Source organism: Eumetopias jubatus, unplaced genomic scaffold, assembly GCF_037043125.1.
Source record: "Eumetopias jubatus isolate StellerSeaLion01/CBP00866 unplaced genomic scaffold, mEumJub1_p1.0 scaffold_2, whole genome shotgun sequence".
NCBI classification, from domain to species: Eukaryota; Metazoa; Chordata; class Mammalia; order Carnivora; family Otariidae; genus Eumetopias; species Eumetopias jubatus.
This window is the reverse complement of record NW_028274808.1, coordinates 166,337,746-166,364,700: the sequence shown is the minus strand read 5'-3', so window position 1 is coordinate 166,364,700 and position 26,955 is coordinate 166,337,746. Positions and strand designations below refer to the sequence as shown.

The window sequence follows — 26,955 nt, the reverse complement described above, 5'->3', positions numbered from 1 at the left end:
ATTGCTGGATCTTGGTGAATTTTTGAGGGTAAAATCGTAGTTACTATGAGTGGTGGATCGGATGAAGAATATTAGTACTTCTTTTATTTTTTTTACCTAATTATTACCCTAGAATTTTTCACTGGATATTTTAAAGTTTTTGTAAGTTTATAATTTATTTTTAAAATTTTTTATCATTTACATTATAATGAAATACACAGATCTTAAGAGTATAGTTTGATGAGTTTTGACAAATAGTCACAAGTCATAGTCTTACGAATATATAGAAACTTGAAATGTTCCTTTGTGCCCCTTCTTTCCCAGGCCCGCAACCCAATAGACAATGACTGCTCTAATTTCTTTCAGCATAGATTAGCTTTGCCTGCCCTAGAACTTCACATAAATTGAATCGTAAAGTAAGTACTCTCTGTACATGTTTCCTTTTACTTGGAATAATGTTTTTGAGATTCATGCATGTTATTGCACATCTTAGTAGCATATTTTATTTTATTGCTGAATGTTATGGACTGAATGCTGTGTTCCCCCCAAATTCGTATGTTGAAAGCCTAAGCTCCAATGTGATGGTATATGAAAGTAGGGCCACTTAGGTGAGGTGATTAGGTGAGGTCATCAGGGTAAAGACCCTATGGAATTATTGCCCTTATAAAAAGGGGATGGGGGCGCCTGGGGTGGCTCTGTCGTTAAGCGTCTGCTTTCGACTCAGATCATGATCTCAGGGTCCTGGGATCGAGTTCCACATCGGGCTCCCTGCTCGGCGGGAAGTCTGCTTCTCCCTCTCCCACTCCCCCTGCTTGTGTTCTCTCTCTCGCTGTGTCTTTCTCTGTCAAATAAATAAATAAAATCTTAAAAAAAAAAAAGAAAAAAAAGGGGATGAGATAGCAGAACTTCCTCTCTGCCACGTGAAGACACAACAAGAAGGTAGCCATTTGTAAGCCAGGAAGAGGGCCCTACGAAAGCCTGATTCAGTTGGCACCTTCATCTGGGTCTTCACAGCCTTCAGAACTGTCTGTTGTTTAAGCGGCCTACCCTATGGTATTTTGTTATTGCAAGTGGAGTTGATTAACAAGACACACTGTATGGACCTAATACGGAGTGTTTATCCATTCTTCCCTTGACAAACATTTGAGCAGTTTCCAGTTTGAGAAATGCATCTTTATCATGCATAAAGATGTTATAAACATTCTGTATGAGTCCTTTTTGTATTTGTTTTAATTTTTCTTTTTTAAAAAAAGATTTTATTTTTTTGAGAGAGAAAGAGAGAGCACAAGCAGGGGGAACAGCAGAGGGAGAGGGAGAAGCAGGCCCTCCGCTGAGCACGGAACCGGATGACAGACATGGGGTTTGACCCCAGGACCCTGGGATCATGACCTGAGCCTAAGGCTGATGCTTAACCAACTAAGCCACACAGGCGCCCCTGTTTTAATTTTTATTTTGAGAATATCTAAATATGGAATTGGTAGGTCATAAGAATGTATGTTTAATTATGTGAGAAACTACCAGAATGATTTCCCAAGTGGTTATACAATTTGCAATTCACCAGCAAGGTATAAGAGTTCCAGTTGCTCCACATACATAAACAGGGAATGTTATCTGGCCTTTAAATTTTAGACATTTCTGTGGGTGAAAAAGAGTATCACACTGTGGTTTTAATTTGCATTTCTCTAGTGATTGGTCATGTTAAGCAGCTCTGCATGTGCTTTTGAATTATTTGTTTCTTTACCTGCATAGTGCCCACTTATATCTATTAGCTTTTTCATTCAGTTGTTTTTTTTTTCCTAATCATTGCATTGTAGGTTATTTACATATTCAGAACAGAGGCCCCTTGTCAGATATATGTACAGCAACCATGTTCTGGCAATAAAAAAAAACTTGCATGCCCCAAAACCATGAAGGCATTACCTTCTTTCCTCCCAGAAACTTATTTTTTTTTAGTTTTTACACTTAGGTCTATAATCCATCTCTAATTTTTGTGTTTGCTATAAAATATTGTCACCTTTTATTTCTTACGCAGATATTAAGTTTTTTCTGTATTATGTGTTCAAAAGATTATTCTATTCTCCTCAAATCACTTTAGTAACTTTTACTTAAAAAATCAATTAATTATGTGATTTGTTGTCTATCTTTACTCCTTATTTTCTGTCATTGGTCTATTTATTTACATTTAAGCTAATAGAACACTGTTTACTATAAGCTTGTAGTGAGTCTTGAAAGCAGGTATCATAAATTTTCCAATTTAATTTTTTGCAAGCTTGTTTTCTGGCCAATTTATTACACTTCCCGCTGATACCAACTAACTCTTTGGAACTCCTTCCCCCCACCCCTTCCAGGAGACAGATATAAGCATGACTTCTTAGCTCTTCTCAACAGAAAGACCCACCAAGTAACACTCTTTTACTTGCAAATGGGAATATACATCAGGCCTGAAATCCTTTCTCATGTAACTGAGTTTTCCAGTCAATTCATTACACTTCTGGCTAATCCACAACTTTGCTACTGCTTGTGCTCTCTGGCTTTAGCAAGACAGCAAGATAGCAGGATAGTACCACATCCACTCAACCCCACATGGTGAGGTGGTGGAAGGCCCCAGCTCACCCATTTATGCTAGTGGGGTAGATGTGCAAAATGGTGCAAAAAATGGTGTCTGTTTGTCTCTAGGCAGAGTTTTGACAGTCCCCTGATCTTCCAGCATATGCTTTCAGATTAGCAAATGAATGTCCCTCATGCATAGTCTAACTGCTTTTCAAACCGCTATTTTTTGCCTGGGTCTCAGAGGGAGAAAATCTACACACAAGGCTTTTAAAAGGGAAGCTCAGTTTTCCATAACACTTTGGGTCCTTGGACATCAGCCCTGTTGGTTTTCTAAGCCAAAAGTTTTTGGGCCTCATCTCTCTGGTGTCGATCCCAGGGGTTGGGGCACCTGATGTGGGACACCAAATCCTTGCTCCCCTGGAGAAGTACCCACAAGACTAATGAGATCTCTCTTTATTATGTGTCACTGCAGTGGGGGTGGGGTTTTTGGGACACTGTGTTTCTGCATCTCCCACTTTCTTGATGTGGTCTTTTCACTCCTTTGTTGTAGAGAAGCAATTCACTTGGTTTTCAGATCTTTTTCAGAGGCAAATGATCCATATATAGCTGTACATTTGGTGTGTCCGTGGAAGGAGCTGAGTTTAGAATCTTCCTATGCCACCATCTTGTGGAAATGTCCTCAGTGCTCTGTTTATTGAAGATTAGTCTTTTTGGAATGAGAGAAAAGCTGAGTCAAATCCATATTTTTTAGTTTATTCCCCACTTTAAATATTTGTCAAAGATGGCTCATTTTACTAATAGCAAAGCCATTTTCATCTCTACATTATACATTTGGAAATAAATGAATAAATAAATAGTTTTATAATATTCTCAGCAGGAGTTCCCTACGGTTTCTATTGAAAACCAATGAGCTGAATTTAGACTTTCAATTAATGCTACAATAGAACTATGAAGGAAGCCACAAAACATTTAAAAAATTGCACAATATTCATATAAAAGTTATTATTTTTTTATATCGTTTTGGGGGTAAGCTTGCTATAATATGGTTCTGAAAATTACATTATAGTTTTAAAAGACAACTACTGCATTCTGCAATGGTTTCAGGAGGAAGAGAGGAATTGGGGTAAAATTTACCTTTCTTTCCCTATAGGGTTTTAACCCTTATAGTATATTAACAAAAAATCACTAGTAAAGCAGAAAATAGATATCAAAGTGTACATCTAAATATTGTAGACAATTTGTTCAGATATGCCTGCTGAAATCTGACTGGACCAGACATTGTTTTCTCTTTCCTGCTGCCTTTCTGAAGTCAGCCAGCATGCCCCACCTCCTACACTCTCCGACTACCTAGCTAAAATCTTGGCCTGTCAAGAACTGTCTTTTCTATTGTATATTTCCATAGAACTCAGGAACACCAGCCCCCTCGGCCACCAGAGCCAGGCAATCGAAGGATGTTCCCTGCATGGAGTTTTGGAATGCATTCATATTTAAGTTACTATCACCTTAAAATAGACTTTTATACATAGGATGATACAGGTGAACCTCATGATAACCACAAAACAAAAGCTTATAATAAATACACAAAAGAAAAAGAGAAAGGAATCTAAACATAACCATAAAGAAAGCCATCAAACCACAAGGGAAGAGGGAAGAACAGAGAGGAAATACAAAAACATCCAGAAAACAACTAACAAAATGGCAGTAAGTAGATACCTATCAATAATTGATTTTTTAAAAATTTTTATTTTATTTTATTTTTTATTATATTATGTTAATGACCGTACATTACATCATTAGTTTTTGATGTAGGGTTCCATGTAGTGTTGTAGTGTTCCATGTAGTGATGTAGTGTTCCATGATTCATTGTTTGGTATAACACCCAGTGCTCCATTCAGTACATGCCCTTTTAATACCCATCACCAGGCTAACCCATCCCCCCACGCCCCTTCCCTCTAGAACCCTCAGTTTGTTTCTCAGAGTCCATAGTCTCTTATGGTTTGTATCCCCCTCTGATTCCCCCCCTTCATTTTTCCCTTCCTGCTATCTTCTTTTTTTTTTAACATATAAATATTATTTGTTTCAGAGGTACAGGTCTGTGATTCAACAGCCTTACACAATTCACAGCGCTCACCATAGCACATACCCTCCCCAATGTCTATCACCCAGCCACCCCATCCTTCCCATCCCCCACCACTCCAGCAACTCTGTTTGTTTCCTGAGATTAAGAATCCCTCGTATCAGTGAGGGCTTTATTTAAACCTATTTAAAGTTTATTATATCATAATATTGTCTGAATTTACCACCTTTGTCAAAGCCAACTCAAAGCTTCCAATGTAGTCTGTAATTCCTTAATCAAAGTCAGCAATTTAGGGACAGCTTCAGCATCTATAGTTGACCTTTCACTAGCCAGCAAACTTCCCGAAATAATCGCAGTGATTGAGTCATCTTCTCAAATTCTCTTGCTTTTTTATGTCCCTTTTGAATAACCTCCTCTGGAAGATTAGTTAGCCTCGCTGCATTAAAGCCATAGCTTTTAGGACAAGCTCCCTTAATGAATTTATAGAAGAAGGTAATAGTCTCCCGGCTGGGATCCTCACATTCATTTTCTACCATGCATGCCATGTGACCCAGACACACTGCAACATTTTGAGAATAATCTTCTACTAATGAATGGTGTGGGTAGAAAACAATGTACGACACTTTATGTTCTCAGCAAGTCCTTTAACAACCGCATTTGCTATTGCTGTTCCATCAAATGTTGCAGTACCTCTTCCTAATTCATCCACAAGCACCAGAGAACATGCTGTTGCATGCCTAAGTATACTGGCAGTTTCAGTATACTGAAAGATACATGTCTTTCCCTGATTGACTTATTTCACTCAGCATAATACCCTCCAGTTCTATCCACGTCATTGCAAATGGCAAGATTTCATTCCTTTACATGGCTGCATAATATTCCATTGTATATAATATACCACATCTTCTTTATCCATTCATCTGTCAATGGACATCATGGCTCTTTCCATACTTCGGCTATTGTGGACATTGCTGCTATAAACATCAGGGTGCACGTACCCCTTTGGATCACTACACTTGTATCTTTGGGGTAAATACCCAGTAGTGCAATTGCTGGGTCGTAGGGTAGCTCTATTTTCAAATTTTTGAGGAACCTCCATACTGTTTTCCAGAGTAGCTGCACCAGCTTGCATTCCCACCAACAGTGTAGGAGGGTTCCCTTTCTCTGCATTCCCACCAACATCTGTCGTTTCCTGACTTGTTAATTTTCGCCATTTTGACTGGTGTGAGGTGGTATCTCATTGAGGTTTTGATTTGGATTTCCCTGATGCCAAGCGATGTTGAGCACTTTTTCATGTGTGTGTTGGCCATTTGGATGTCTTCTTTGGAAAAATGTCTCTTCATGTCTTCTGCCCATTTCTTGATTGGATCATTTGTTCTTTGGGTGTTGAGTTTGATAAGTTCTTTTATAGATTTTGGATACTAGCCCTTTATCTGATATGTCATTTGCAAATATCTTCTCCCATTCTGTCGGTTGTCTTTTGGTTTTGTTGACGGTTTCTTTTGCTGTGCAAAACCTTTTTATCTTGATGAAGTCCCAATATTTCATTTTTGCACTTGCTTTCCTTGCCTTTGGTGATGTTTCTAAGAAGAAGTTGCTGTGGCTGAGGTCAAAGAGGTTGCTGCCTGTGTTCTCTTTTAGGATTTCGATGGACTCCTGTCTCACATTTAGGTCTTTCAACCATTTTGAGTCTATTTTTGTGTGTGGTGTAAGGAAATGGTCCAGATTCATTCTTCTGCATGTGGCTGTCCATTTTTCCCAACATCATTTGTTGAAGAGACTGTCTTTTTTCCATTGGACATTCTTTCCTGCTTTGTCAAAGATTAGTTGACCATCGAGTTGAGGGTCCATTTCTGGGCTCTCTATTCTGTTCCATTGATCTATGTGTCTGTTTTTGTGCCAGTACCATACTGTCTTGATGATGACAGCTTTGTCATAGAGCTGGAAGTCCGGAATTGTGATGCCGCCAGCTTTGCTTTTCTTTTTCAACATTCCTCTGGCTATTCGGGGTTTCTTCTGGTTCCATACAGATTTTAGGACTATTTGTCCCATTTCTTTGAAAAAAAATGGGTGGTATTTTGATGGGGATTGCATTAAATGTGTAGATTGCTCTAGGTAGCTTTGACATCTTCACAAAATTTGTTGTTCCAATCCATGAGCATGGAATGTTTTCTATTTCTTTGTGTCTTCCTCAATTTCTTTCATGAGTATTTTATAGTTTTCTGAGTACAGATTCTTTGCCTCTTTGGCTAGATTTATTCCTAGGTATCTTATGGTTTTTGGTGCAATTGTAAATGGGATCAACTCCTTCATTTCTCTTTCTTCTGTCTTGTTGTTGGTGTATAGGAATGTCACAGATTTCTGTGCATTGATTTTATATCCTGCCACTTTACTGAATTCTTGTATGAGTTCTAGCAGTTTTGGGGTGGAGTCTTTTGGGTTTTCCACATCAAGTATCATATCATCTGCAAAGAGTGAGAGTTTGATTTCTCCTTTGGTCATTAGGAGGCCTTTGATTTCCTTTTGTTGCCTGATTGCTGTGGCTAGGACTTCTAATACTATGTTGAATAGCAGTGGTGAGAGTGGACATCCCTGCCGTGTTCCTGACCTTAGGGGGAAAGCTCTCAGTTTTTCCCCATTGAGAATGATATTCGCTGTGGATTTTTCATAGATGACTTTTATGATATTGAGGTATGTACCCTCTATCCCTATACTCTGAAGAGTTTTGATCAAGAGAGGATGCTGTACTTTGTCAAATGCTATTTCTGCATCTATTGAGAGGATCTAATGGTTCTTATTCTTTCTTTTATTAATGTATTGTATCACACTGATTGATTTGAAGATGTTGAACCAACTTGCAGCCCAGCAAAGGCAATCTTAAGAGGAAAGTATATAGCAATACAAGCCTTTCTCAAAAGACAAGAAAGATCTCAAATACACAACCTAACCCTACACCTAAAGGAGCTGGAGAAAGAACAGCAAATAAAGCCTAAATCCAGCAGGAGAAGAGAAATAATAAAGATCAGAGCAGAAATCAATGAGATAGAAAGCAAAAGAATAGTAAAACAGATCAACGAAACTAGGAGCTGGTTCTTTGAAAGAATTAACAAGATTGAAAAACCCCTGGCCAGACTTATCAAAAAGAAAAGAGAAATGGCCCAAATAAATAAAATCATGAATGAAAGAGGAGAGATCACAACCAACACCAAAGAAATATAAACAATTACAAGAACATATTATGAGTAACTATATGCCAGCAAATTAGATAATCTAGAAGAAATGGATGCATTCCTAAATATGTATAAACTACCAAAACTGAACCAGGAAGAAACAGAAAACCTGAACAGACCAATAACCACTAAGGAAATTGAAGCAATAATCAAAGATCTCCTCACAAACAAAAGCCCAGGGCCCGATGGCTTCCCAGGGGAATTCTACCAAACATTTAAAGAAGAATTAATACCTATTTTTCTGAAACTGTTCCAAAAAAAAAAAATAGAAATGGAAGGAAAACTTCCAACTCATTTTATGAGGCCACCATTACCTTGATCCCAAAACCAGACAAAGACCCCATCAAACTCTGAAAAACAAACTGAGGGTTCTAGAGGGGAGGAGGGTGGGGGGATGGGTTAGTCTGGTGCTGGGTATTGGAGAGGGCACATTCCGCGTGGAGCACTGGGTGTTATGCACAAACAATGAATCATGGAACACTACATCAAGAACTAATGATGTAATGTATGGTGATTAACATAACAATAAAAAGTTTTTTAAAAAGACCCCATCAAGAAGGAGAATTACAGACCAATATCCTTGATGAACATGGATGCAAAAATTCTCACCAAATTACTAGCCAATAGGATCCAACAGTACATTAAAAGGATTATTCACCATGACCAAGTGGGATTTATCAACAATTACTTTGAATGTAACTTGGCTTAACTTTCCAATCAAAAGCCATTGAGTGGCTGACTGGATAAAAAAAAAAAGAAAAAAGGAAAACAAGACACATCTATATGCTGCCAATAAAGAATTCACTATTCATTTCAGGTAAGGACACATACTGACTAAAATTGAAGAGATGGAGAAACGTATTCCATGCAAATGGAAACCAAAAGAAAGCTGGAGTATCTGTGTTTATACAGCCAGAATAGACATTAAAACAAAGACTGTAATAAGAAACAAAAAGGTCATTATATAATGAGAAAGGGGTCAACCCAACAAAGAGATATAACATTAGTAAATATTTCTGCACAGCAAAATATTAGCAAACCAAACAATACATTAAAAGAATCATGCACCATGATCAAGTGGGACTTAGCCCAGGGACACAAGGGTGGTTCAACATCTGCAAATCATCAATGTGATGCAGCACATTGACAAAATGAAAGATAAAAACGATGTGATCAACTTAATAGATTCAGAAAAAGCATTTGACAAAATTCAAAATCCATTTATGATAAAAGCTCTCAACAAAGTAGGTACAGAAGGGATGTACCTCAACATAATAAAAGCCATATATGACAAACCCATAGCTATCATCATACTCAACGGGGAAAAGCTGAATCTTTTCCTCTAAGATCAGAAATAAGATAAAAATCCTCACTTTTGTTCACCACAGTATTGGAAGTCCTAGGCACAGCAGTTATCCAAGAAAGGAAATTAAAAAGCATACAAATTTGAAAAGAATAAATAAAAACTGGCACTATTTGCAGATGACACAATCTAGATATAGAAAACCCCAAAGGCCACCCAAAAACTATTAGAACTAATAAATGAATTCAGTAAAGTTCCAGGATACAAAATTAATATACAAAAATCTGTTGTGTTTCCATACACTAATAACCAGAAAGAGAAATCAAGAAAACAATTCCATTTACAACTGCATCAAAAAGAATAAAATGCCTAGGAATAAATTTAGCCAAGAAGATGAAAGATCTATACACTGAAAACTATAAGACATTTACAAAAGAAACTGAAGACACAAATAAATGGAAAGGTATTCCATGTTCACAAATTAGAGAATTAATACAGTTAAAATGTCCATACTACCTAAAGCAATCTACAGATTCAGTACAATCCTTTTCAAATTGCAATGGCATTTTTCAAAGAACTAGAACAAATAATTCTAAAATTAAAATAATAATAATAATTCTAAAATTTATATGGAACCACAAAATACATTGAATAGCCAAAAAAATCTAAGAAAGAAGAACAAAACTGGAGTTGTCATGCTCCCTGATTTGAAACTATATTACAAAGCTACAGTAATCAAAACAATATCATTTTGGCATAAAAACAGACACATAAACTAATGGAACAGAATATAAGGCCCCTTCTCCCCCCCAAAAAAAACATGTTTATATGGTCAATTAATTTACAATGAAGAAGTCAACAATAAACAATGAAGAAAAGACAATCTCTTAAAAAAATGGTGTTGGAAAAACTGACATGTACACGCAAAATAATGAAACTGGACCACTTTCTTACACTATATAAAAAATTAACTCAAAATCAATTAAAAACTTGAACATAAGATTGAGACCATAAAAATCCTAGAAGAAAACATAGGTGGTAAGCTCCCCAACATCAACTTTAGCAATGTTTTCATTGGATCTGACTCTAAAGGCAAGTAAACAAAAGCGAAAATGAACAAATGAAACTAAATCAAACTAAAAAGCTTCTGGCACAGCAAAGGAAACCATTAACAAAATGAAAAGGCAATCTACTGAATGGAAAAAAAAATTGCAAATAATATATCTGATAAGAGGTTAATATCTAAAATCTATAAATAACTCATACAACTAAATAACAGTAAGAAAAACAGAATCCAATTAAAAAATAGGCAAAGGATCTGAATAGACATTTTTCCAAAGAAGAGATGCAGATGGCCGACAGACACATGAAAAGATGCTCAACATCACTAATCATCAGGGAAATGCAAATCAAAACCATGGCAAGATATCACCTTACACCTGTCAGAATGGCTAGTATCAAAAAGACAAAAAATAATGTTTTGGTGAGGATGTGGAGAAAAAGGGACCCTTGTGAGGATGTGGAGAAAAAGGGTGGGAATGCAAATTGGTGCAGCCGTTGTGGAAAACAGTATAAAGTTTCAAAAAAGCAAAACCCGGACCCATAGGTATAGAGAATAGTTTGGTGGTTCCCAGAGGGAGGAAAGTTTGGGGGAGGAGTGTGAAATAGGTGAAGGGGGTCATGATGTACAAACTTCCAGACATGACACTAATCAGTCACGGGGATGTAATGTACAGCACAGTGGATATAGTCAATAATATTGTATTAACTTTGTATGGTTACAGATGGTAACTAGACTCACTGTGGTGATCACTTTGCAATGTATACAATATGGAATCACTATGTCATGCACCTGAAACTAATATAATATTGTATGTCAGTTTGCCTCATTTAAAACAAAAACAGAACACCAAAACCTTAAAACAGTACCATTATCCACTTGGAATATAGCAAGATGAAACCATCAGCAAAATGAAGATATATTTAGAGCTCATAATTTGGGCACCATGACACTTTTTTGACTGCACCACAAACTGGGGGGAATTAATACTCTGTAGAAATTGTGGCCGAGATGTGTAAAGAACTACCTCTGAGAAGATGAAAGTCTATAAAACAGACTGAAAGATACATGTTATCTGAGCTTCTGAAATGCTTAGATGGGCTTGGTGATTTTTGCATCCTCTGAATCTGAATTTTCTATCATGAAACAATCAAAATAATATGATATTGTTGACAGGCTATAGTCAAAGTTGTCTAAAAATAGTGAAGTGGAATAGAGACTGAGATTCTGTTACATGTCGCCACGGGGAAACAAGTAGCATATGTAATGGGAATCTTTAAACTCCTGAGGCTAATTTTAAACAATATGTTTCAGGTCCATGTTCTCCTTCTTTTAAATCCATGTCTTTTATAAGTGCTGCCAAATTAAATGACTGGCTTTCACAAAGGTCCTCTGACTTAGCTCACCCTCTTGTGAAAGTGTTAATGAAGAGTGAGATGGTAACAGAAGCAGCAGCAAAGGGAATAAAGAAGGCCGTTGCGACAAAAGACTATATCGTTTTTGTTCTACTTGTTCTTTAAAACATGGATTATAGACACTGTCCTAATAAAAAGATGCAGATTGCTTCTGGTCCTATATATTTTTCATCTGTCTTTCAGTGATGCATAAAACTTTGTGAGATTGTCTTAGTATATAATGATAATAACCCTCTGGGCACCTGGGTGGCTCAGTTGGTTGAGCATCTGACTCTTGATTTCGGCTCAGGCTGTGATCTCAGGGTCCTGAGATCGAGCCCTGGGTGGGGTCGGGCTCCCTGCTCAGTGAAGAGTCTGCTTGAGGTTCTTTCTCTCTGCCCCTCCCCATGATTTGTACATTCTCTCTCTCTCTCTCTTTCTCAAAATAAATAAATAAATTTTTAAAATAATATAATAATAATAATAATAACCCTCACACAGTCCTCAAAATGAGAAGTGTGTTAAGTAGTTTGCATGCATTATCTCAGTCAATATTTAAATGGTAGAACTGTACAATGTAGGAAGGATAGAGTATAATGTAGTAATTAAAACCCTATCCTGGAGACTGATACATAAGTTAAAATCCCATGTATTGACTGATTTTGAGTAAGTTACTTAAACTGTCCTCTCAGTTTTCTCATCCATAAACCAGAAGTAAAAATAATGACAGAGTAGGCAATCATAGGATTAAGTGAGTTTTTACCTAAAGAATGCTGCAAGCATGCTTGATATATAGTAGGCCCTCAGTAAATTATGTACAGATGCAATAAGTTGGATCCATTTAAAGGAGTTAATTATAATTTTCAAGTTTGCCAGGTAGTTGGTGGGAGAAATAGACCTAAAACCCAGATGTGATTGAAAAATGAATAAAAATAAAAGTTCGCCTTGAATTAATACCCTAATCTACCATCCTCCCTTCATCTAGTTAAGCCTCTAAAATACTGGTGGGCACCATTATATTTGTTGAATACATTTGTAGAATAATGTTTGAAAAGAAATGAGTGATCTGCCACACCAATTGATAAATGGTATTTAAGCAAGGCATTCCCTAGAAGGGATTCTATGATATTTTCAATAATCCCAAGCCACCTCTTAACTCATAAATGATAATTGCTTTCTTCTGTAGAAGACCTTCCTGATCCAACCAGGAAGAGGGCATTTAGAGAGAACCCTTGGACTGATCGCCAGGGCCAGGGCTTCGTCTTCACTCTGTCACTAATCAAATCTGCTGCAAGTAACTTTTTTTTCCCCTCCCAAGATCTCTTTTTCTCATGCATCAAAGAAGGTTTTAACTAGGTTTTCACTAAAACTTGTTACAGGTTCCTTCAAATGCATACCACCAATATCAGAAGGGAGAATGATGGCAGAGCACATGGCTGTTCTGGCAACATCACCAACATCACATCGCTAGCCCAACGTGGGCATCACTTAAGTGCCCGTGTATAACAGAGGACAGCAAAGATATGTCAAATAAGTTGTCTAACATCAGTCTTAGATTTAAGACATAGATAACACAAGGTAGTGTTTAGATTCATAAAAGACATCCCATATTCTCATATTTATAAAAAAGCTTCCATTTAAAGTAAATGTTGAATATTATATTTACCCCATATAGTAGAGATCATTACCCTTTTTTTTCCAGAAAAAGAAAGAGCACCCTAAGAAATTTCAAGATGTCTTATATAATAAGGTTTATAGTAAGTATTCAAACTATGTCTTTCAACATCAAATCCAGTATTTAGTTACTCCATGAGAGCTGGGTGTTTGTAAAGTTACCATGTTTCAACTTTGCAATATTTGCCATCTTTTTAAGTCATTTTTTCTTTTAAAAAATGCAACAAAAATTTGAACCCTGTACATTTGTATCATACAAACCAATATGACAACCCAGAAGTTAAAAATCAAATGGGAAAGAACATTTTATAAAGATTTGAGGACAAGAGTGCATCCTGGTTTGGATGGTGGCTCTACCCCTTGCTGGGTCACTTGGGTCATATCGCTTAACTTCTCTGTCTTAATAACTTCATCTGTGAAACTTAGACCACAGTGCACATTCATCTCATAGGCTGGGAGAACTAAATGTTAATGTTTGTGATGTACTACTCAGCACTATTACTAGTGTCCCTCAATGAACGCTAGTTGACATTATTATTGCTGCTGCAACCACTGCTCTTGTTATTTGAACATAGCCAGACCAAACTGTCCATTGTCATCTTGTCTATGGAATCTTCACCCTGACCACATTATATTCCAAAGTACTATACTGTGTGATTAAATAGAATACAAAATCTACAACCAAATAAATAAACAAAATTCACCCGCCCAAGTCCTGATATATACACAGATAGGAAAACAGAGCAGTTATGTTTGTTTAATATTCACCTATTTTGATGACAAACTCATTTTCCTCATTCAACAAATGGTGTTGGGAAGGCTGGACAACAACATGATGAAGAATAAAACTGGACCACTTTCTCACACCACACACAAAACTAAATTCAAAATGGATGAAAGACCTAAATGTGAGACAGGAAACCATCAAAATCTTAGAGAAGAACACAGGCAACAACTTCTTTGACAAAGGCCATAGCAACTTCTTACTAGATATGTCTCCAGAGGCAAGAGAAACAAAAGCAAAAGTGAATTATTGGGACTTAATCAAGATAAAAAAGCTTCTGCACAGTGAAGGAAACAACAAAACTAGAAGGCAACCTTCAAGATGGGAGAAGATATTTGTGAATGACATATCTGATAAAAGGTTAATATCCAAAACCTATCAAGAATTTATCAAACTCAACACCCAAAAATCAAGTAATCCAGTTAAGAAATGGGCAGAAGACATGAATAGACACTTTTCCAAAGAAGACATCCAGATGGCCAACAGACACATGAAAAGATGCTCAACATCACTCATCACCAGGAAAATACAAATCAAAACTACAATGAGTTACCACCTCACACCTGTGAGAATGGCTAAAATTAACAACACAAGTAACAACAGGTGTTGGCAAGGATGCGGAGAAAGGGGAACCCTCCTGCACTGTTGGTGGGAATGCAAACTGGTGCAGCCACTCTGGAAAACAGTACGGAGGTTCTTCAAAAGTTAAAAATAGCACTACCCAGAAATTGCACTACTAGGTACTTACTCAAAGGATACAAAAATATAGATTCAAAGAGGTACATGTACCCTGATGTTTATAGCAGCATTATCAACAATAGTCAAGCTATGGAAAGTCCCCAAATGTCCATCAACTGATGAATGGACAAAGAAGATGTGGTACACACACACACACACACACACACACACACACACACACACACACAGTAATATTACTCAGTAATCAAAAAAGAATGAAATCTTACCATTTGTAATGAGGTGGATGGAGCTACAGTGTATTATGCTAAGCAAAATAAGTCAGTCAGAGAAAGACAAATATATGACTTCACTCATATGTGGAATTTAAGAATCAAAACAGATGAACATATGGGAGGGAGAAATATCTAATATAAAAATTATTCACAAAAATGTCTAAAATCTTATAAAAATAATTTTAAGACTTCATATTCAAAGAACTACTATATAACATAGAACCTATAGCTAACAATATTCTATCGTATACTTAAAATTTGTTAAGATCTTATGTTATGTCTTCTTACCACAAAAATAACAATGGTAATAATAATAATAATAGGAAACTTTGGGGGGTGATGGATTTGTTTACAACTTGATGGTGATGATGGTTTCACAGATGTATACTTATCTCCAAACTCATTGAACTGTATATGTTAAATATGTACAGCCTTTCATATGTCAATAATACCTCAATAACATGGTTTTAAGAAAAGAATTTCTATTACTATATGAAGATTTCATTGATAGTGCTGAAGTTGACAAATATGAAGGGATTTTGAAATTGGTCAGTGGGTAATTATGTGACCCTATTTCAGGGCGGAAAGTATACTTCATATAGATACATGTGGTAAAACTGTATAATGAATTAAAAATAATTCCAAGAATTCAAAGAGAGCATCAAAATATTCACAAAAGACAGAAAATTGACTAATTTGGAATCAAGGAAAATCAAGTCTTGTTTCAATATACCATCAATACCTTTCTAGCCTCAATTAGATATTGATTAATATGAAGAATCATACTGTCTTTGCTAGTATGCAAAGCTATGTGACAGAAACATAGCACCTGGAACTTGGAGACTGTCAGATGAAAGCCTAAAGTCTTTTTATTAACAAAGGAAAATGTGACTATAAGGAAATACAACTATCTTAAATCTGGCAGACCACAGAACATAATACTATACAAAAATGTTTAAGTTGTGAAATGCACTTTTAGTTCCATTTGTTCTATGTGTAACCATCACACCTCCTATATAAAGGTAAAAACTGGGAGCAAAGATACATCATTAAGTCATTTTATGTCACACACACACACATGCACACACGCACAACCCACATTTCATACAAGGCAGATAGGTCTTGGCATATTGTGACAATAGAAAAGTGTTCCCTACTATAATTTTAATCAAGAATCCTACAGAAAATAATTAACCATTGTTCCTGTTTGAGACTTCCAACATAGAAATTCAACTGAAAACTTTATTTCTCCCTAAGATTCATTTTAGTGCCCACCAAGAAAGCATATATCATAAAATGCTTATGTAACATTCCGAAAAAGGTTCTTCTTTATGTGATTCATTCATATATTTGAAAAAGCATATGCTTTGCATAATTAGGATAAGTGAAAGATGTAAATCATTACTAATTCTCATAAAAAATAATTGCCTGCAGAAATTCAAGTTTCCTCCTACTTAGAGATAATATTATTAAATCTTCTCAATAATCGTAAGGTTGAAAGAGATAGTCTTCTAGCGGTTGTCCAGTCCACACGTGTCTTCTGACACGGTGTTTCCTAAATTATTTTGCACTGACAAAAATGCAAATGATTGTTACTGAGACATGATTTATTCAGAGGAACTTATTTGGCAATACGAGTGGTCTCTTTCAATGTTGCACAAACAGCATAGAGCTTCATAAATTAAGAAGTTTCTTAATTAACATTTAAGAAAAGAGCTTGTTGTCACTTAACTACATTATAGCATAAATCTGCAATGAATAATTATTAACTAGCTCTAACAATGTTAGGTACCGATCCTCTGCCAACTTTTCAAGACATTAATGTATAACATTAATAAGAACATAACTATGGCCTTATTAATTCTCTTATATGTGGCTCCTGTATAACAGACCAAATGTCAACTTCTAAAGCCCAGAAAACATTGTTAAGTGGTGATAAATAGTAGATAAAACTACCTCTTATTTCTTCAGGACTCTATATTTAGCAAAATGACAACAATTTTAACAAAATTATAAGCAATGCTCATGACTTAAGTGGCAGGTTATTTATCTCTAAAGGGTTGAAGTGAACTGTGAAACCATCATGATCTGTGGTTGGGACTTGGTGGGTTAAGTATTGTTTTATGAGCTGTAACATGGACAGAATATGTTTATAATCTTTTTTTGGAGAGATTATGATCAGGCAGAACACAGGTGATTTCTTTAAGTGTCCAGAAATATGCTGTTACTTCTTTATTCACCGAGCTTAAGTGAATGCATGCATTTAGAAATTAGTTGATTGGCTTAGTTAAGTTTTTATAGCATAGTTCCCAACTATTTGATGTTAATTTTGGCTTTTAATTAGAAGAAAAGTCCAAAGAGGAAAAAAAGTGATAAAGGTCTAGTTAAATTAGAATGCAGTTTTTCTTCTGATTTGTGATTCCTAGGGCTAGAACTCAAGTGTATATCTAAATGTATTGTCTTTATATTTGTACTACAGATCTCATTTTGAGGAAAGTCACTCATTTTTGCTCATTTTGAGTAGGAATGGGAAGGCACTATATAATAGCGGTTTATTGGAATGGCTTCTGGATATTAAACCTTCCTCAGTATCAACCGGAGATTTATGTGTTTGACTCTTTGCAGAGAAATGCAAAGAGCTGAACCTGCTGCATACCGCCTGGGGAGTGAAACCTCATTAGGAAGAGATGTGTTTACAGAGGGAGACATGACCAGGTTGGATCAAGTTCTGGTGCTTTTGAAAATAATGCAGAGCCAAGTGAATGGTTTAGTAGAAGGTCAAACTTCTCTATGTTTAGCCATTCTGGTTTGTGTTAATTAATAAGAAATGTTCTGTAAATACACTTTCTTAATTGCAACTAAATTAAATATTCATTTGTAACATTTGCTCTAAAACCTTGATTTCTTAATGAGTATGAAATGAATAGGTCATACTTTTAGTGCACACAGAAGTCTGTAAAAAGAACTAACTGAAAATAGCATTGGTAATTTTTTGAACTTTGCAGGATATACAGAAGTGCTCTCTATGACTGTGAAAGTTCCCTGATACTGTTAATATCCTCCTAAAATATATGTTTATAAAAATCAGTAACTCTTTTGTTTACTCTATAAATATTAAGTATAGTAAGTTGTTTCACTGGGTATACTAGATTTGATCAGCCAAACTTTGTATGTAATTGAAATGGACATATACCAGTCCTGGCGCCCGAATCATCCATAACTACTTTAAGGAAAAATTCCCTGTTCTCATTCCAACAACTTTACTAAATATTCCCACAGCCAGCCATCATAATGTTTCTAAAGAAAAGCATAAATAAATTGATGTCGCTTTGTTGCTCAAATGCTCAAATCATTTCCATCTAAAAAAAGGTAAGAATCAACGTCCTTTCATGACCAAAAGCCCTGGCTGCTTTCTGATGTCCTTAGCTGATCCTTAAACTTTCTATGTACACTCATATCACAGAACACCTAGGACATTATCCCCCCAGAGAGTCATTTGGCTTCCTTCATCCTACCCTCTTTTCTTTTCTTCTTTTTTCTCAAGATTTTTTATTTATTTATTTGACAGAGAGAGACACAGCGAGAGAGGGAACACAAGCAGGGGGAGTGGCAGAGGGAGAAGTCGGCTTCCCACTGAGCAGGGAGCCCAACGTGGGGCTCGATCCAGGACCCTGGGATCATGACCTGAGCTGAAGGCAGATGCTTAACAACTGAGCCACCCAGGTGCCCCTTAATGTCTCTTTTCAAATGTCACTTTATCAGAGGAGTCTTCTCTGATTACCTTAATGATAGCAGCAACCCTACCACTCTTCTCACCTGTATGATGCTTTATTTTATTTCAAAGGACCCATTTCCTCCTGAAATATTGAATATTTACACAGCATTTGTTCCTACATGTCTTTCCCTTATTAAATATGACCTACATTAGAACAGGATTTTGCCTGTTTTGACCACGGTTGTAACCCAGAACCTGGAATAATAAATATAATAATAATAATAAATACTGAATATTATGGGACAAATAACTGAATGAATAGACACAAACCCAAGACAAACCTAAGACACAATTATTGGCCCTTTCCCCTCAGCAGTCCTCCCCTCTCTGAGTACCACTGAGTAAGGTGGGAGCTGGGTAATTCAAAGGTGGCCAATACTTTAATTCAAAGGTGGCCAATACTTTAATTCAAAGGTGGCCAATACTTTAATTCAAGGGTGACCAATACATAAGACAAAGTCCTTTGATAAGACATAGCAGAAAAGAAACTCAAATAGTCTAATCATATGCTTTCTAATTTTTAAATTTGACCTACCATATGTCAAGACAATGAGTATCAAGATAATTAGTGTTAGGAGCTAAATCTGAAGAGATGCTGTGAGAAGTCTGGAGTACAATGGGAACTATGTGGAGTCACAGAGAGCCAAAACCGTTAAGAAGCAGTCATAAGCAGGCCTGAAGATAAGCCAAGATACCGTGAGTACACACCACAAATGAAAGGCAGACATGTAAGTACCTTTTTATTATACTGTCTCCTTTCCTGGGGTATTTTCAGTTCTATGCACAATACAATAAAACAAACAATTTGCTGTCTATACACAATGCAATCAAACAAAGATCCATTTTGTTCCAGTTAATTCAATGAGATGCTCCCCTCCTAAATGGAAGAGGGAGAGGAGAAAAGAAGAAGGAGAAGCAGAAGCAGAAGAAGAGGGAGAAAGAGAAGCAGCAGCAGGAGGAGGGGGGAGGAGAAGGAAGAAACTGTAAAAAGAATTTTTCCAGAATTACTACTGCTAATAATTATAAATGCCAAATAGAGCCTTACACATGGAAAAATCCACTACTGATCTCTTATCTAAAAGTGATCTTTAGAACTTCTGTAGACGCAGAACTTTGTGATGTTGAGGGCCACAGTATGGTTCAACTTCATTCATTTGGTATTCTAACTGAGCATAAAATCTTGGCAATTAATTCCCAAATAGTGGGATCTTGTGTAAGTTTTATCTTTGTGTCTCAGTTTAATATCTTCAAAAGGTGGACTAATGCTCTCACTCGATGGCATTTTTTATGATAACGTACAATCTTTGACACATAGTATATACGTATGTATACAGGTACACACACACAATATTCTCCCAAGAAGTGTAGTAATATTCTTTCGCTCTCTGTCTCTGTCTTTCTCTGTGTATGTGTGTGTATGTGTGTGGGGTGCTCCATCTACGAAGGACTAAAAAGGCAAATTAAAGTAAATTAAGCAATCTAGAAGTGACTTCAGGGACAAATATTTATGGATTTGACATCTTGGTGATTCTTAATTAGAGCTTAAGCCTTATCTTTTCTATGATCTCAGGTCTGTCTATCAGTGGACTCAATTCTGCCAACTGTTTGTATTTGGGTGTCCTAGTCAGCTCAGGCTGCCGTAACACAATGCCATAGACTTATACAACTGGCATTTAATCATTACGGTTCTGGAGGCTGGGCAGTCCGGGATCAAGGTGCCAGCAGATTTGCTTCTCAGTGATGGCCCTGTCTTGCAGATGGCTCCCCTCTTGCTTTGCTTTTACATGGCAGAGAGAGGAAGCTCTAGTGTCTCTTCTTCTTCTTTTCTCCTTCTTCCTCCCCCTCCTCCTCCTCCTTCTTCTTCTTCTTCGTCTTCTTCTTCTTCTGGCACTATCCTCCTCAGGAAGTCTATACCCTCATAACCTCAGCTAGTACTAATTATCTCCTGAAGACTCCACCTCTTAATGCTATCACATCGAGGGCTACAGCCTCAGTGTAAAAATTTGATGGGACACTAACATTCAGTCCATTCTGCCCCTAGCCCCCAAAATTCATGTCCTTCTCACATGCAAATATATTCATTCCATCTCATTTCAGCATCAACTCTAAAGTCTAAAGTCTAAAATCCAAAATTGCATCTGAATATCATCTAACTCAGACATGAGTGAGGCTTAAAGTATGATTTATTCTGAGGGAAAATTCCTCTCCAGCCATGAACCTGTGAAAACAAATAAATTATATGCTATTTAATGGTGAGACAGACATAGGATAGACAGAATTTTGTAAAATATTCCTTGTGTAAGAACAAAAAGGACAGAAAACCAAAGGAAAGTCAGAAAAAGAAGAGCAGTACTACAAAAAAAAAAAAAAAAAAAAGGAGGGGAAGAGTGAGTGAGAGATCTAGTCAAATGCCAAATTTCACTTGCATTCTCTTTACTGAGAATGCCCTCCTTTCTTGGTTAAACTAGCTCTCTAGTTCCTAGAGATAGAACAGCCTCATCTCTACATAATATAGTTCTCTCTCCTCTTCCCTTATTTATTACTCCTGATTTTATTTTCTGACTTACATCATTGACCAACCAAAGTTTCCAAATTATACTCAATAATAATAGTGAAACAGAAATCATTTTTCCTGAATAAAAAGAGAAAGTTTTAAAGTTTTGGTTTAAAATATTTCATTAAAAAAATAAAATATTTCATTAAAGAATAATTCTCTAAAACAATTAAATTCAATTTTAAAACTTGAGATAAGACATTTAAGTTACTAGTGTTGCATATTTAATCAATACTATATATTTTTTTTTATTTGGTAACTAACATATATCATTTCATCACCTATACTTTCACTGTTGGATCAAATCTTTTTGGTAATGCTGAATCATATTTAACTATAGCTGTTAACATTTCTGTTTAAATTTTTTGTTGTGTACATATGCGAAATTGGTAAAGAGTTTTCTATTTTTAATTACTTATCACCATTTTGGGATTAAGATAATAATAACTTCATATGATGAATTTGCTAATCTCATATTATTTTTGTGATCTAGAACAGATAATATAACTTGATAATTGTATTGCTCTTCGAACTTTGAAAGATTTCACCAGTCAACCTGTAAAGACATTGTGACTTTTAATGTAGTATTTTTATATTTTCAATTTTTTTGAGTTATTGTCTACTACTTTTTATAGGTCTGTTATATCAATTCAGCTTTGGATTTTTTTTTTTTAGAAAACAATCAATCTCAATGAATGCCATTTGATTGTAGTATTTATCATGAATTTTATATTCTTCTAATGTATGGCTACTTTTCTCATTTTTTTCCCAGAACCAGCTCCCAGATTTATCAATCCCTGTATTTTATGATGTTGTATAAATCATATAAATTTGTAATAATGGATTTGGTTGGACAATGTTCGCAAATTTCTTTATGCTGAATAGTTGTCCCTCCAAAATTAAATCATTCTGCACTTTCAGGTGTCAGCTTACATTAAGAGATGGTATAGCATGTTAATTCACCATATGGATTCTAGAACCAAATTTTCTAGGCACGACTCTTAGCCCTACCACTTACCAACTGAAAATGTAGAGCAAATTATTATACTTTCTGTGCTTCAGTTATCTCAACTGCAAAATCAGGATAATACTAGTATTTATCTTATAGAATGGTATTGAGGATTAAATGCATTGATTCATGTACAGCATTTAGAGGATTGCTTGACACAGAATAAGTACTGGATAAATATAAGCAATTGTATTGATTTTGGTTCTATTTCATAACCTAACAATGATACAAGTAAATATGATGTGTAAGGGGTTGTTAATGTGACTCCCTTCTACTGCCTGTTTCATTTGCGGCTAAGAAAAACGTTTAGGGATCAGACCTGAAAGAAATGAACTCTTATCTAGCTGTTTGTTTTAATATCTGGGTTTATGACCCATCATCATCTCTCTGGGCAACAGATAAGTGCAGTGACTCACCAGCATTTCTCTGCATATGCATAGCAAATCTCTAACAACAAAATGAAAATACCCAAAGCCGAGTGTATATGTATAATATCCATTCTGGTAAGCAAAAATAGCATAACACCTTAAAACCATAACCATGGGCTACAAGGAGACCAATATAAACAATCATTTGTTGAAAATAAAACAGAGTTTTAAGCAAATATAATAGAGCCAGATACCTTTAGAATCAGCCATAACATATGGAGTTTACTGGATATAACTAGACACTCATTCCTCCTGTACCCCTGCAGTAAAACCTTCTAAAACTAAGCAGATGTAATGTAGATGCTAAGTACGATTCCACCTTTTTTTTTTTTATGATCTGCAAAGGTAGGTAGTTAGTGCTGGAAGTGCTTTCAGGCTTTGATGATAATATGTCCTCAGACTACATCAAGGCAGGGAAGTCTTCTTAGATGCAGGGCCAGATGGTAACAAAAAGCTGGTGCTCCAGGATGCAATTCTGAGGCTTATTCAGGACAATGGCCATAAATAATTTTTGGTATTCATCTTTTCACTTCCTAGACTTCCCATATTTTACTTGCAGGTGTTCCCCATTCTGTTTACTTTCCAAGTATCGTTGGTACTTCAAAGATGTTTATTACTTCATTTAACCTGTGACTTTTTTATAAAAAAGGGGGGGTAGTAAACTAAATGCCATGCACCCATGGGCTAATAGATATTTGAAAATTGGCCGAAAATACGCTTCAGTGTCATGACTTTCTCTGAGAAGTCACTGAAAATGAACGCAAAAATATGTAACCAGGAGAGATATTTTAAAAAGTGTATTCACAAGAATACATAAAAAATGAATTAAGAATGCATTTATATTGACATTTTATCAACAATGTAATTTTAAAAGTAATCAACAAAAAGAGGGCATTTAAGAAGTGTTTGTCTCTGACAATTTTTCATGGAAAGAGAATCTGCTGACTAAAGTTTCTGTGCAATTAATCTGCCAGTCCTCAGTGGAACATGAAATTTGTGATGTACAGACAGTGTCAGACCCAACTAATTATACTGTTTGCCTTATGAATAAACTATTACTATGGATTTTTGCTATTCTGTACTATTTTCCTAGTGTTTTAAAAGCTATAGCCGCTGGTATCTCTTATCCTCTGTTAAATACAAACTCACTCTAAGGAAAATTTTAAGAGTGATTATAATTTTCCCATAGTTGGCTTTATTTTAAATAGAAGATTTCCCGGGACCTACCCAGTCTTCTCTGCGGCGCTCTGTCCCTGCTCCAGATTCTTGTGTAAGTAGGAGACTTAGTAAACAATTTAGCTCTTGGTGACAGAGAAATATCCTCAATATCCATGTAAGTAGACATAAGGGCTGTGATGACTTTGCTCATCACTTTAAAAATAGCTGGTGAGGGTTGCTGGAGGGGAAAGGGGTGGCGGGATGGGGTAATTGAGTGATGGACATTGGAGAGGGTATGTGTTGTAATGAGCACTAGGTGTTATATAAGACTGATGAATCATAGACCTGTACCCCTTAAACAAATACATTATATGTTAATTGAATTTAAATTAAAAAAATAGCTGGTACAATGTAGAAAGTCAGAAAATATATCATGAGTTTTTACATTGGATACTGAGCTGATAAAGAGAAACCAAAATTTCAAAGCATGTGTCTGGAAACACATTCTTCCTTAGCAGATTTTATTACTGTCAGAAGAGAAAGGCACCCCTATTGATGAACTGGACAGAGGGGTGCCAACTACTTGCAAACTCTATGTTATACCCACTGCACCATGTTACCTTCTAAAGAAGAATAAGACATAGTTTCAGTCTTCAAGGGGGCTTTAGTCAATTGGACCAGAAAATAAATCAATAAAAATTATTATAATTTAAAATCTAAATAGATACCAAATTTTATCTTTATCTACAACCCTTCTTGAAAGTTTCCAAATCACACAGACATAGGCAATTCTTTCATCCACAAAAAAAAACATGTTTTTTTCCAATTATCAAATTTACTTTAAAACTGCTTTCTTTTAACTTTTCACTTCCCCAAATTTTGAAAAAAAATCAGTAATAATAGTTATAATGTTCATAAACAAAGGTCTTGCTATCCCCTAGTTATAGGTGTTCTGCGTATATTTTTCACTTACTCCTCAAGGAAAGATATATTTCACAGATTCATCAATGTGGTGTAGAGCACTAAGGTTCTTCGTCTAGGAACCAAATAAGTAGTAGAGCTGGATGCTTTATATAATTCCAGAACACCTGTTCTAAGCAGGATACCATACTGCTTCAAGGGCAACATTATAGCTAAAAATGATTACTTCTCAGCATAAACTTCCTTATCTCTAAATGTTCTGCTTTTTTAAACAGAAAGAGAATGGAGCTTTCTAAGTATCACTGAGATCTCAGAGCACTGGTTGATGTGGCTTTATTTATTTTTTTTTTTAAGATTTTATTTATTTGACAGGGAGACACAGCGAGAGAGGGAACACAAGCAGGGAGAGTGGGAGAGGGAGAAGCAGGCTTCCCATTGAGCAAGGAGCCCGATGCGGGGCTAGATCCCAGGACCCTGGGATCATGACCTGAGCCAAAGGCAGATGCTTAACGACTAAGCCACCCAGGGGCTCCTTGATGTGGCTTTAATTAAGAAGACATGTTGTAATTTCTTACTTCATCTCCTCTTCAATAATTAAAATTCTCGTATCACATTTCCTTACACTCAATGTCTATATTCCCTCAGGTATAATCTGCATTATGTTTATTTAAAAAATGTTAAAAAAAATCCTGATGGTTGTTATTACATAACATGTAAGGGTGCATGTGGGAGGAAATCGGTCCCATGTAATCAAGTCAGTAAATAATACCACAACTCACATAATGGTTTTTAGCCTTCATCACTAGTTGTTATTGTTCATTGTCTTACTTAATGAAAAAAAGTGATATGTGATATATGAAGCATCGTTTTTAAACAGTTTTAGAAAAATACTTAAAAATATTCCTTGGTGCACATTTCCAAATTTTCCAAAGTTCCAGAGGGAAAAAAACTGCTTGTTCCCTATACTCACAAGAGGGACTAGTTCAACACACAATATGCGATAGAAAAGATTACTTTAAAAAGTATCAGGAAAATTAGGAAATTTGCAATTGTATTTAATAATTATAATGCTATACTGCTGAAGAACAATGTGGAGGAATTACAGATGATGTAATTGACAAATAGTATATATTTCCAAAAGAAAATGACATCATAAGATAGCTTTACAAGCCTGATGTTAAAGGGCTTAGGAAAAAGTCAAAAAGATGTTAAAGCCTCATCTTCTCACAAGCCTCCTGTATTATGTAAAAGTGAGCATCCTGCTTGTCAGAAGAAGATAATACATACCCAACAGGGAAGAGTTCTATCAGATTTGACTCTTGTATTCACAAATCTCATTAACTATTCAAGTTGTTAATCCTAGAAAGAGAAATTCAATCTCCAACCAACCAAACCACTTCTCCTCTATTCTTCTTAAAGTGGTCAATTTAACCATATAGTCAGACACTAAAGCTGGAAACTACCAGAATCATCCTGGATCTCTGACTTTCCATCTTCCCCTGGATATGGTCAAGCAGTTCTCAACCTCCCCTCCCTGTCGCACTTCAGACACATGTGTTGAATAGTATGCTAGCACTTCCACAGACAGCACCAATTTTTCAAGGCTGTAAAATAGGTGGTTACACATTTACATACAATGTACAAATTTTACTTGCCTCTTAACTAGTTTCTCTCCAACAAATTCTCCAAACACACAGACACACAGACACACACACACACACAGACACACACACACACACACACACAGACACACACACACACACACACACACACGAGTTGAAAACTACTGATCTCAAGTGCGGTCATTTCTACCTTCTTAATCCTCACTATTGCCTTACCTTGGGCACTCATCTCTCTCCAGAACATAGCAATTGTTACTAGAATAGCTCCTCTGCCCACAGGCTTCCCTCCTTATAGTCTTTTCTTCCCTCTACCCCTATTTTAATATTCAATTCTGATTGCATCACCCCCACTGCTCATAATCTTATTGACTCCCCAGTAATTTTTTTACCAGACTCCCTATGATTCCATAGCACTGATTTAAGTGTTTAAAAATATATTAAAAAATAAATTATTTTCACTAGACAA

General features: G+C 36.0%; 1 pseudogene; it reads right to left on the bottom strand.

The window, feature by feature from the left end:
* Positions 1-4,837: 4,837 nt before the first annotated feature.
* Positions 4,838-26,955, bottom strand: part of LOC148164923 (DNA mismatch repair protein Msh6 pseudogene) — a 123,991-nt pseudogene continuing 101,873 nt past the window's right edge.